This window comes from Pinus tabuliformis, chromosome 9, assembly GCF_031772625.1.
Source record: "Pinus tabuliformis cultivar Carrire ecotype Pingquan chromosome 9, CPIR1, whole genome shotgun sequence".
In the NCBI taxonomy this organism is placed as follows: Eukaryota; Viridiplantae; Streptophyta; class Pinopsida; order Pinales; family Pinaceae; genus Pinus; species Pinus tabuliformis.
In genome coordinates this window covers 138,871,167-138,885,690 of record NC_142307.1, presented here as the reverse complement: position 1 = coordinate 138,885,690, position 14,524 = coordinate 138,871,167, and positions in this window count along the sequence as shown.

The window sequence follows — 14,524 nt, the reverse complement described above, 5'->3', positions numbered from 1 at the left end:
GAGTCATTTATTTGTGCTTGACATATGAATAACTTATTATGCGATATGATGTTCAAAACTGTCTTGCCTAACTTTTTTTTTTTCTAAGTAAGGCTAAACTATTATATTACAGCAAGAGCAAAATTACATCATCAAAATTACAACAGGGCCGCGGCCCTGTAAGATTTGTCCTGGGACAGACAGTAGACTCAGGAGTATTCATGCCAGGATTACATAGGATGGAAACTTAGAGCAACACTCATGTAGCTGACACATGGACAAAAACACGTGAAGAACACCGACACAGAACAGAGATAACAGAAAACCGACACAATTACATAGTGACAGAGTAACAGACACATATATAACCGCGGAGGGAGCTGACAGAGAAAAATTCTTGCTGTAAAACCTGGAGCGCGAGCTGGGCATGCTAGTCTTCATCAGTTGTCTGCGGTTCATTCTCCGTCTTGCAGCAGGGAGGCTGGAGGATAGCCTTACCAGGGTTGCGCGTTCCACGGTCACTTGGGCCAGCGCCATAGTCACGAACAGGTTCACTCGGGCCTGCTCCCGGGTCATGTATGGGCCTCATCATATCAACAGCAGGGAATTCCATTTCCACAGTGGGAACAATCCCAGGAACACGCGGAGGGTTGGCACGGGGATTGCCTTCATCATCTTCCCAAGGATTGCTGCAGTGCTCCACAGAAACAGTCACGAAAAAAGTGGAATTGGCCAAGGTGCAAGGAAGGCGGTATCTCACCATTGGGTGCTCCGTATGCCCACAGTCCATTCTCGCTGGAGGTTCCACCATTCTGCCTCTGCCCGGGGGCCTTCCCCTCGGTCTTCTGCGCTCAGAGGTTTCTTCAATTGAGGAAGAAGTCGAGGGGGCTCTTCCACTGTAGCCGCCCCTTCCACTGTTACCCCTTCCACGATTGCGCTGCATCCTGGTCCTCTGTACAGGACGTTCAATTCCCCAACGAAACTGCAGATGACGGGTGTGCAACACCACTGTTGGCACAGGTTCACTGCCAGACCGAATTCTAGCCTCCCAATTGCCCAAAGCTGTGGCTGCAGAGCCTTGACCTTCACTCTCAAAGCCTGAATGAGAGCCGAGACACTGAACCTCCACCGCTTCCTTCGAAACCAGAACAAGAGCCGACGAGAGATGCGGGTATGTAATTCCACCAGTTTCCCAAGTACACAGCACTGCCAAATTCTCAGAATCGCAACTGGCTTGCTCGTAAGCCTGCCAATTGCCCAACTCTGTGGCTGCTAAACACTCACATTCGCTCTCAGGGCCTGAATGAGAGCCGAAGTGCTGAACCTCCGTCACCTCCTTCAAGACCAGAACAGGTGCAGACGGGAAATGCGGGAGAATGTCCGAGAGTTTGCAGTTATGAAGCGCCATGTTTCGCTTCTCAAGACGCGCAATGAATGTCGACAGGACGCCACTGCCATCAACCTTAACTTCCTTCCTTAAATGCTGCGGGCTGGTGTAGTTATGGTGTGTCCTCCTGGCATGCGTGGCTCGTCCGGGCGGACACCTGCCCTTCGGACGAGCCTTATGCTCTATGTGTCTAGCAACCACCCGCATCCGGGGGTCTTGCCTAACTTTTTATACAGAATGGTTTATCTTAATTGAGTTATATTCTTATGATAGCTGAATGATCTTTATTACCAGTTATTGTTCGAAATCCTTTTAGATCGCATAATAGAGGAAATCTACCCCGGGTTAGCGTAGATTAGATGTGTTGCTTTTGTTAGATTACAATAGCATACATTCAGTTTAGAAGTTAGAGTTAAATTAGCTCAACTTACTTCTAGATGACCATCATCAAACTCTACACAGACACACACCCCTTACATTGGGAAACTGGTCCCATTATCCCCAGTCGGACCTGCTATACCAAACAGACAAGGAGCTGCCAACCAAGTTCCGGACCGGGTGGGTATCCCCCTTGTTGTTGACACGATTTCCGGGCCCTCAACATATTTGGCGCTAGAAGGAGGGCCTGAACATAGGGTCTGTTGGAATGATTTCCAAATTGTAAAATTTGAATCAGGATGGCTGCTCATAAAATCCCTATTTGGAGTTGCATCCATGTTCCTACCTCTTCCAACACTCCACCAGATGTGGTAAGACTCTTGTCTCAGGTAAAATTCAACGGTAAGAATAATTCTTCTGCCTTTAATAATGCCCTTTAGTTTATTCAAAAAGTTTCAGGTTCTGATATTCAGAGAATTGATGAAGGCGTTTTGTGCAGGATTTTTACTCTTACATTCACAACGGAAGCTAGAAAATGGTGCAGAACCCTCCCAGTTGCATCAATTCACAGCTGGGACTAATTCGTCAAGATTTTCATTTTGGAATTTGATTGTTATGACTACAACCAGGTATATGATGAAATTGATTATCTACGTAAAGAAGATGAACCCGTAAGGGATTTTAATATGCGATTTCATCTTAAATGTCTAAAGTATGATCTTGAGAGTGAGCTCACAGATGAAGAATCTTCAGATTATGATGAGTATTCCCTACCTCCTATGTCTGATCAAGCAGAAATTAGTTCAACCTTCGTTTCATTTTCTTCTAATATGAATGAACATTCCAAATTGAATACACAAATCATCCATAATGAAGAAAATCTGCGAAGCGTAGGGGTCATGCATGCTCTAATACCAGAAGACAAAAATGAAAATGCTGAAGGAGAAACTACCTTGGAACAAGGAGATGACTCTGATACAAAGTCAGACAATATCGTTCCAAATCGACAAATTCAGATGCCAAGGTTAGAACAACAAACTATGTCTCTTTCAAAAAGTGTCAGCACACAAAGGTATGATCTAAAACCCGATGTCTATGATGAATCTGATGAACAAAGTTTTTTCCATGATGTTTTCAAATGCATTGTTTCAGATTCGCATTTTTCTCTTTATCCCGATGTTTTTAGCGATGATAATTTCTCCCCTCTCAATATTAAAGATATCTCAAAAAACACAGAGGGTTATTCAAATGACTCATCGTTAGATTTTCAAGATAAAGAGACAGCTTTAGCACTGTTGGGCTAATTTATTGACTAAATTAACACAAGTATTTAATTATCAATCCGGGTTTGTAAAACTTGGAGGCAAATCCACTGTATATGGACATCAGATATAATCAAGTTTAGAAGATAAAATTTGAAGATTTAAAGAAGTACATATTACAAATATAAACCTATTTTAACAATTTCTAATTCACTTATGTAATATATGAGGGAAGAGGCTCCTAACTTAGGAAAACCAGGTTGTTCTTCCCTACAATACTACATTCATGAAGATAAATCTAAGAGCACTAATTAACAATGGTTTATGATGCAGAAGATGTAGAAGAAGATGCTCCTAACTAAGGAGGTCCATATTATCCTTCTTCACAATCCTACTATATCACAATCACCATTGCTTCAAACCAGAAATGCAGAAATAACTTCAAATGAGAAAAGGAGAATGAAATTCAGTTTTAGTTCAAGATCAAATAGAAGGAGAATTCAACTTAAATTCTTGTGTGTCCCTTCATATGTAGATTAGAATTAAACCAATATTCATTCAGCAATCATCACACATCTAAATACATTTGAAACAAAAACTAGTCTATGAAAACTATGAAAATTGAACCAAGAAGTGTACTTAGCTTGGTGTGGGGGCCCTCCACCCTTGCCTTGCACACTTGAAGAAATATCAGCTACAACAACTTCGGTAGATCAACCAAGCATGAACAACAAATTGGAATGAAACAAGTTCTTCAATTTAGCTCCCAACTCAAATTATACAGAAGTTACATACAAATTCCATTACAAAAGCCATCAAATTCTTGGCTTTAAATAGAGGTTTAATGAAACAAACTAATATATATTATCTCTAACACTCATATCTACTCATATCCACCTATCTAAGTTGAAATCATCCAATCCATCCCAAGAAATATGGTCAATCCCATAAAATCTCAAAATTGCCCTATTTCCTAGGGATTTTCTGGTGACTAGTCATATTTGACCAGCCTTGACCGGGCCTAATAAAGCTTGTTCTGGCCGAACCAAGTGGAGTTAGCTTAGTATCAGTTCCCAAGCTATCCATCCATGCATCAAACTCGAGCCCAAGTGTCCTGCAAATAGGTCATCCACATAGCTATTACGGGAATTTCTGATTCAGTCCAAAATTGCACCTGAAACTCAATTTTCATAAAAACTTCTAGAAATTGCAAAATTAAAATTAAACACCTGAATATGCATAAAATACATCAAAATGAGATGGATGTGATGGAAAATGGATGGAAAATATAAGAATTAAGTAGGTTTCCCTAAGCAAAAATAGACCAAAACTGAGGCCCAACATCTCTCCCTTGCTGATCTTCAAGCATGTCCTCATGCTTGCCTTTGTCTCATTGATCTTCTGCGTCTGTATGCTGACCTCCCTTGTTGTTCTACCAATGGCTCTGTCCCTTGAAGATTTCTCTTGAGCTACCTGTAAAAGGATATCTATGCTTTCATATACTTCTTCTCTTTTCTTGTGGATGACTTTCTTTACCAATATATCATTCTGGATGAGCGGCTTTAGACGACAAATAAAACTTGAATTTGGCAATATATTCCGACACATGATTCATGTCCCTCTCAAATCAACAATTTTACTCAAAGCATCCAATATCTAGTTTCCCTTACATCTCATTAAAAGAAGCAATTTTTTTTTTATGTCTAGGCATTCACTCTCAATTTAGCCACTGATTTACCCATGCAATCTGCAAAATATGGGTTGGAAGAACCATAAAAATATCCCAAATAAAAATGAATTTGAGAAAACAGTTCACTTGGAGTCTAATTAGGCTCGTTCTGAAGAAAACCCATGTTTTCGTTTTTCAAATTTCATTTTCATTTGCCCAGAAAAAGTAATGAAAAATAGTAGTTTCTTAACAATTTCGAATTTTGAGTTTGAATGAAACACTCCTCTTTGTCCCTCAAAAATCGAATTTGATTTCTGGAAATGAATTTGTAGAATCTTTTGCTTCTATTTTTCTACTGTTCAACTCTCCCCATTCTGAAAGTTCAAAGTCTACATTCTGTTCAAAATTAACCCTATGCACACCCTTGCTCTTGTAATTTTGAGGCTTGCTTCCATTAGACAAAATTTTGTGATGCATATTGGTAAGGAAGAAATCACTCACAGAAATGCCAGCAATGATAAATATCTGAACTGTTTTGAAGATATGGACAAACAGAATTTTCTTCATCAACGAAATTTCTCTATCAAAACATGCTCTGAAAAGTTCCATTTTTTAAACCTTATTCCTCCATTGTGAGAGCTGCTGGGTGGATTTTCTTTATGATAATTCTGCATTTAATTGTGGAAAGCAAAGATGAAATGCTGATCTTTAAAATGCCAATACTTAGTGAGGAAGCACCAATAATAAAAAAAATCCAAACACAATTCCAAAAGCTGAAGTAACAATAAACCTCTTATCTATGCTGACAATCGTTTTTTAATCTTCATTGAATTTTACCAGACCAAAACTAATGCAACGTTTTCTTTGAGCCACTAGTGAATACCTTTTCAGAAATCGAATTCTGGAAAATCGATTTTCTGGTCTACTATCAAATTCTCGGTGCCAAATATTGAATTCTAGGTTGTCACTTTTTAAAAATGAAAAGAAGGCTTTGTGTTTTGCACTTCCGCTTCTAGAACGAGATTTTCAATCTTCTGGCATTAACTTGAAGTCCCAGACTTCGAGTTTGAATTGCCAACAACCCACCTCCACTTCGATCTGATATCTACACTGACAGTTGTTTTAAAAACTAATTTATCTGCATTCCCAATTAAGCTCAAGCACCGTGATTTAGGGAATTTGTAACTTACAGCTCAATTTCAGAATTTGCCGGTGTAATTAATGAGATATGCTCCAGATATTTTTAAATCCATGACCACATTATTCCCTGGAAATTATGATTTTTCCACTCAGCTTTATCTCCAGCGCTAATTTAATTAAATAAAATTGCCTTCGATATTTGCAAGGATTCGTTCATTAAATTAATGGCAAATATGTGGCAATCGCTCAGGTTGTTTAACTGAAGTTTTAGCTCACAATGCAATGCTTAACACGAGTATTTTTCCTTGAAATCCGCTAACAGTTGGAGGCGATCTCTTACCTTCTTTCACGGGATTTCTGGAGTCTGGTGGAGCGCTGCTAATGTTGAGAGAATTACGCTCTCCTATGTCTTTGAACCAATGTATTATTCTTCTCACAGCTTGCTTATTTATTCTGCGTTTTTTTTATGGCTCCAGCTTCTTTTCTCACGGTGAAAGGATCAATTATGGAAAATAACATTACAGAGTTTTTTTTAAACAATGTAGTTTGACTTTTTTTACCTCTTCAAGTCATCTTCTGTCCTACGTACCTGTAGCTGCCATGGTTGCATCCTCTCCTCCGCTGTCAAAACGTTTTGCTTCTCTCAACTGCTTGCCAAACGCATGTACCATCTTTCCTGAGCTTCAAACAGCTGTGATGGCAAAGAAAATTCAAGGTTCTGAGGTCTGTTGTTTCAAAAATGGCGGAGCTCTCACTTGTTAAATGCACAGGCTTTTCACTGTTGTTTTTAAAATACATTTGACTGTTTTGTTATTTGATTTGTTGTGCTCTGACCGGAATGCCGTGCACATATCAATCGAACTGCTACATACCAACTTATTATGTCGTGATTGTTGTTTATATTGTATTTCCACATTGGCTGCATAAATCATGATTTTGTTTTTCACCTACGGCTGCTTGCATCATTTAATCACAGGTTTGTCTTTATGCGGGTTGTGGTTGTCTTTGCCTTGCAGCTTACGGTGCACATATTATGGTACTTTCCATATTGCATTAGATATAGATTTATATGCACATTTAGATTCACATGTATGGTCTTTTGAAATACTTATAATTTTAAAATGACCACCTTGGTCATATTTAAAATTATTTCCATATCTAATATTTGAATTGTATGTGCAGGTTTCAACTCTTTTTTTTAAATCCTCACTTTGATCCATTTTGCTTTATGGAAAACTACTTAGGGTTAGGGTTATGAAATGAATATAGAATATATGAAGGGAATGTAGAATATAAGGATAATGGCATATTAGGGTTATGGAATGAAAAATATGTACATATGTACATTGGATTAGGTCTAGGGTAAATGTAAATGTAGAATATAGGATAATGGGCATAAAAGAATGGATATAGGATGAAGGTAAATGTAATGAATATAAAATATGCATTCAGGTATTAACTCAACTTTAACAAAGTCTAGAAATTTCTACAAAAATGTAAATTTGCAAGAGCAAAATTTTGTACTTACTGTTCTTGTACTTTCCTGTAGCATTCGATGAATGTTGTTGTTCTTTAACAATATTGCATGACGTTGTCTTGATCAAATATCATAGATAGATAGAGCTTATTTATGCCTTCTATTCTAGGATCCTTCATTGATTCTGGTCCATTGATTGTTGATGTCGTTCAGGTCCCTCTGCAATTGATTCTTAATAACTCAGGTCCCTTCTGTCATGTACATTTCTATGCAATATATACATGCTTTTGCTAACATTTCAGGTCCCTCTGCAATTGATTTCAAACATATTTCAGGTCCCATTGCCAACAATACAAGTTCCATTGTCAATGCAGCTGCATAACTAAGTTTATTTTTGTGAACCTTCCCCCTTGCTGATGGGAAGACTTGTCCTCAAGTCTTCTTTATTTTGGAGGATGATTCCTGCAAACTCAAAATGAAGCAATGGTAAAACAAAATAGAGAATTCATATTGGCCAAGCTGGTTGGTTTTCCGATATGAATTCGAGTTTGTATTGTGCCACTTTCGTGGATTTTCACAACCAAACTCCTTTATTATTTTTGATCTTTTTCTATTTTTTTATTTTTCTCTTTTCTGAATGGAGGTGGGGTGTAATGAGTAGGGATGTATGAAAATCTTATGGAAATAGGTTATATTGAAGTCATGATGTAGTAGTAAGTCTAGACTTCAACATGCTTGGTCATGGAGCTTAACATACAGTATGGATGTTGAACAATATGAATTCAAATCATGAAGAAACGATGATGATCAAATCATGAACAACATGAATTCAATATGAAAGGCTTCTTTGAAGATTGATGTGACTTGACATAGTACTGAACTTCACTGCTTCTTCTAATGATTGTCTTCATTTTTTTTTTCCTTGATCTCGATCATGTTGTAGGGTTTGTGGATGTTGTTGGTCAACATTGAAGAGCAAGCTTCAAGAGTTTGAGTTTCATTGAATGAACTCAGCATCAGGTGTATCTTCACTTTTCTTTGACTTGAACATTTGTATTCATATTTTGGAATATGAATTTGACTTTTGAAAATTACTTCATCCATGGAGTTCACTCCTTCATTCTTCCTATGACCTGCAAAAACATAGCACTTGCCTGCAATACAACATTAGATGATGGAGGAAGAGAGGTGTACAGTCTCTCTTCTTCCAATAAACATGTAAATCATTACAAGAATTTCTTAGAAAACAAGTCCAAATATGATAGACAAACATAATGCATTTATTTACCCCTTTGAGGAATGGTGGCCAGCCTAGACCTCCTAGCGGTATTTTGTTTACAAAATATTCGTTTGATATCCTATTAGAGTGATTCCAAAGCCAAGTTGAAGTGAATTCATATGGCTACCTCCAGTATAAACAGGTTTTCAAAATGATTTAAAATGATATGGTAAAAATTATAAGGAGTGCCATGTTTGATAGAGCTGTTTGTTAATTTTTAACTAGACCAACAGTCACTATTTGAAGCGTAACTTTTTAGATAAAGATCAGATCAATGTGATTCCACTTGAATATTAAAGTATATTTATTTTTTTATTTCCAGTAGAAACAGGTTTTAAAAATTCTTAGGCTTGATATCACAAAATTGGTGATGAACAAACCTAGGAGGCAGAGTTTTGCTATACTGTTTTGAAGACATGCTGTCATTAAATGTGGCATAACTTTTTCATTTCACCTCCAAATGGGATGATTAAAATTGTGTCTTAAACTAGAATTGAAGATATATCTCCCATATAAACAGGTTTTGAAAAGAAGAAGATTTGGTATGTCAAATATGCCAATGAACAATCAAGACCTAGAATTGTCACCATGCATATTTTTCAACAAACAGTTAGTATTTCAAGAGTAACTTTTTCATATGATACCTGATTGAAGTGATTCAAATTGATTTGGAAACTAGATTCAAAGGTCTATCTTCCCTATGAATTTAAGATAAAAATGTTTCCATTAGACACTTCAAATATAGGTTGTACTAACTCTGTTTTCAACATTTCACTTGAGACCTAGTTTTGATTTTGATCACATTTTATTGTGATATAAATTGAAAACTTCAAAATGGATTCCAAAACTAGATTTCAAGAGATATGTAAAATAAACCATGATTTCAAAATGATCCTATATGGTTACCCAAAATAGGCTTGGTCTTACTGCATTTTTCCATGTAGTCCTTTCAAATGAATATTGAACCGTGATTTGAAGAAATTGTTTGAAACAAATTTATTATGGAAGTTTTATTGTGAATTCATTCTACTTGTTTATTTATTCTATTCTATCCTATTCTATTTTAGAAAAATAATTCATTCTCTCAAGTATAAGAGAATTTCCAGTGCATCCACTTTCGTAACAAGATCATAAGTAAGCTCATATCCAAATTTGAAAAATATACTTTAATGTATGTTTGGACATGAAAATCAAGATTTGATGAGAAAGAATGTTGAATAATGGAGTAGTGTTGTGAGCTAATGACTAGTTGAAACCAAGTTTTAAGATGATCTTTGTCTGCTTGGTTCTCATTAATTGTCATAGCACAAAACTCTTCTTGTGGTACTTGTTCAAAATCTTGTATGCACAAGGGATCGTGTGATATACTTGCTAGAAATTCTTCAATTTCTGGCTCTAATGTTTGATCTTCATTGCTTGTGATCCATGATTCATTCACCTCCTCACAAAGATAGCTAGAAGAAAGTTCTAGATTCTCTTCCTGTGGATCATCTTCATGGATGTTTTGTTGCTCTTCTATCCTTTGACATAAAGATTCAACCTTAGTGAGCATTCTAAATTGAGGACAAGGTGATCCGGATTTAAACAGGAACGCAATAGGTTACAGAGATAACCATAAATACAGAGATGCAATAACCATAAACACATAGATGCAGCGGAAATAATGCTTCATTTCATTAATGGAAAATACTGAAATATGCTTACAACCAGAAATGAAAATAAACCAGCTAGGGCGATGGTAGCTTATCTCTGAGAAGAGATGTGCGGCTACATGCCTCTGAACTGTTCCCAACTGCGTTACAATTAGGCTCGAAGGCCTATTTATTGTTGAGAAACAATGGAAAACCCTTCACATCCCGAAACCTAACTCTGGAAGATGAAACACCAAATTGTGGGCCCCGTTTGGGTAAATTGGTACATCAATTTACCGGGGTCGTAACTTTGGCATACGATCTCTGTTTGACGCGTACGATAGCTCGTTAGAAAGATCTATCCGAGTACTACCACTTTGGGAGGCAACATCGGTCCATGGACCCATGTTGCCCCAGAATCCCAAAAAAAACGTCGTTTAGGGCCTCAAAACGGCTCCGGAAGTTCAGGACCCGAAAAACTGCTAAAAATAGTAAACTGTGCTACAATTAAGGAAACTGAAAAGACTGAAAGTGACAGTTGTGGGGGTCCAAATGGGTTGGTGGGTGGCCACCAACATCCACCTGGATCACAAGGACTTGAAAATAGTTTTGTGGTAGCATACCCTCCTTCTCTAAATGATTTCTTTAACATCATCCATTAGATCTTGTCTTGTAAATGGATTTTGTAGTTATTTTTTTATTTTATGTTTTTGTTGGGGGGTTTGTTTTGGGAAATCTACTTCTAGGATCTCTATTTCTAAGCATAAAGAAACATAACTAAGAGAAATGCATACTAACTAGATTTTTAGTGTTTTTGTTTATCTTCTATTTGACTATGCTGATAATTACCTCCCCGGCAACGGCGCCAAAATGTTGGGCTAATTTATTGACTAAATTAACACAAGTATTTAATTATCAATCCGGGTTTGTAAAACTTGGAGGCAAATCCACTGTATATGGACATCAGATATAATCAAGTTTAGAAGATAAAATTTGAAGATTTAAAGAAGTACATATTACAAATATAAACCTATTTTAACAATTTCTAATTCACTTATGTAATATATGAGGGAAGAGGCTCCTAACTTAGGAAAACCAGGTTGTTCTTCCCTACAATACTACATTCATGAAGATAAATCTAAGAGCACTAATTAACAATGGTTTATGATGCAGAAGATGTAGAAGAAGATGCTCCTAACTAAGGAGGTCCATATTATCCTTCTTCACAATCCTACTATATCACAATCACCATTGCTTCAAACCAGAAATGCAGAAATAACTTCAAATGAGAAAAGGAGAATGAAATTCAGTTTTAGTTCAAGATCAAATAGAAGGAGAATTTAACTTAAATTCTTGTGTGTCCCTTCATATGTAGATTAGAATTAAACCAATATTCATTCATCAATCATCACACATCTAAATACATTTGAAACAAAAACTAGTCTATGAAAACTATGAAAATTGAACCAAGAAGTGTACTTAGCTTGGTGTGGGGGCCCTCCACCCTTGCCTTGCACAATTGAAGAAATATCAGCTACAACAACTTCAGTAGATCAACCAAGCATGAACAACAAATTGGAATGAAACAAGTTCTTCAATTTAGCTCCCAACTCAAATTATACAGAAGTTACATACAAATTCCATTACAAAAGCCATCAAAGTCTTGGCTTTAAATAGAGGTTTAATGAAACAAACTAATCTATATTATCTCTAACACTCATATCTACTCATATCCACCTATCTAAGTCGAACTCATCTAATCCATCCCAAGAAATATGGTCAATCCCATAAAATCTCAAAACTGCCCTATTTCGTAGGGATTTTCTGGTGACTAGTCATGTTTGACCAGCCTTGCCCGGGCCTAATAAAGCTTGTTCTGGCCGAACCAAGTGGAGTTAGCTTAGTCTTAGTTCCCAAGTTGTCCATCCATGCATCAAACTCGAGCCCAAGTGTCCTGCAAATAGGTCATCCACATAGCTATTACGGGAATTTCTGATTCAGTCCAAAATTGCACTTGAAACTCAATTTTCATAAAAACTTCTAGAAATTGCAAAATTAAAATTAAACACCTGAATATGCATAAAATACATCAAAATGAGATGGATGTGATGGAAAATGGATGGAAAATATAAGAATTAAGTAGGTTTCCCTAAGCAAAAATAGACCAAAACTGAGGCCCAACAAGCACACCTTTGACCAATGTCAAACAAGAGCCACTTGACCTCCCTTGTCTGAAAATATATAATGAAAAAGAGAAGCCTAGGGAAATCTGTAAAACCATTTTTGATAGTTACTTTGACAACGATGATGTTGTTGAGTTATCCCAAGTAACTCAACTAGGTTCAGATAATGAGAAACATCCTAAATCAGAAATCATATCAGTCGACCCTCATTTCAAAGTAAAAGATCATTTACATGATTTTACTATCCAAGACAATACCCCGATCTATGATTCATATCATGAGGAAAGCTCCACACCTGTTCGCAATCATAACTCATCTCCCGATTCACAAGACCTGGCTAGTTCTTGTGAGGAGCAGGATGTTACAAGTAAATCCCAGTTGTGCTGTAACACTATCTGTACAAATAGTTATTCCTTTCTTTCTCACTTGCACTCATTTTGTACAAAATCGGATTTCATTTTAAATTTTCAAACTTTTGATAGACTATGTTTTAGCGATTTATATATTGGAACTTTCATTTCAAACGAAATCGCTAAAATCTCAGCTTTAACAAACAGTAGGTTACAAGCTATTCAAACTAAAAAATCATCTTCACAACCTGGCTTGTTATCCTTCCTATTACGAGATCATCAATTCATAACAGAAATTCATCCTAATTTTTATGATCCAATAGGTATCCAGTTGGAAAGAAGTTCTCATAAGAAAGGAAAATCAGACATAATTCCATCTGAGGTTATATATTCTTATTCCACAGCCAACATTTACGGTCCAAGGAAAATTTGGTTCTTTACACTGATGTTTGGAAGTTTCATACGGCTAGGAATAAAAATGAATAGATGGTTCCATTGGAAATATCATTTCACATAGTTTATTTTCTATATATAGCTAGAATAGGAGTAGGAGTAATTTAGCTAAGTTATTAGGTTTGCTTTCAATAATTGATAGGCAAAATTATACCTATTATGTACATAACCCTAGGAAATATCTACCTCTCATTGCGTTAAATATTTTTCTCCATAATAACATTTGCTTTGGTTAACGGCATTTGACATTTACTAAAGACACCTTTTCTCTGTCAAAGATTTTGAACTTCTACTTCTATGAACAACAAATCCTTTAGAAACTTGATCTTTATTATCAATAGAACTTTAACTCAGATATGATACTAGTTTCAACTCCAAGAAATTTGAAGAAAGCTATCTTAGGGAAGAAATTGTCTTAGGTCAGTACAATGAAAGGTATCAATAATAAAATAAAGATTCTCTATAGAAACAGCCATAACCAAACAACTCTATCATTGTCGTCCAGATCTTTCTTAAGGAAAGAAAATTTGACTTCCTCCATGCTAAAGGAAAACGCAACATTCAGAGGAACAATCCAAAAAGACACTATATCTCAAAGTATAAGAGGTCTCATCACGAACCGACTTATCATGATCACAGATATTATAACTTGCTGACTTTGCCAAAACTGTCTATCAAAACAGGGCAATGACTCAAGATTGTTGCAATCAAAAGACAAGGGGTCTCATCACGAGCCAGCTTGTTCAGCAAAAGTGTAAATCAAGTGAATGACTGTGTCATAATTTTGGCCACCAAACGAAGACATTGTTCTTTAGAGAATAAAAAAGGAAAAAGTGTCAAAAAGGGTTTTTCTCTTAAAGAGTTGTAAATAACCTTAAGCAGGATAAAGGATCATTGCTGGGTAATAGGTAACCCTGTCGAGGCTATGGACGCCTGCTGGCAGCAGAGGCTCTACCTGCGACAAAGGAGCATATTTAAAAGAGGCTGTTACGTAGGGAAGGCTTTATTTTATGTTTTACAAGACCAAGTAATGACTGATTTAAATGCAAGGACACACTGAGGATGCAAGTAATTGAAATAGAAAGAGGTTGAAACAAAACATCATTGACAGTTTGAAGTATCATTTGCTTTATCTTTTTATAATAAAGTTCAAGTTTTCTGGAAAAAAAAAAATTAGGAGTTTGAAAGCGTCAATAGAAAATCAGAGATAACTGGTTCTCCCAAGTGAATCGCCAATTGTTGTGGCCAGCAACACCCCCCCTAGTTCATCTAAGTATCAACCAAGATACTTAAATGAATGGGGACCCTTAGTTAATTTTTAGGAAAAGCAAGAGTT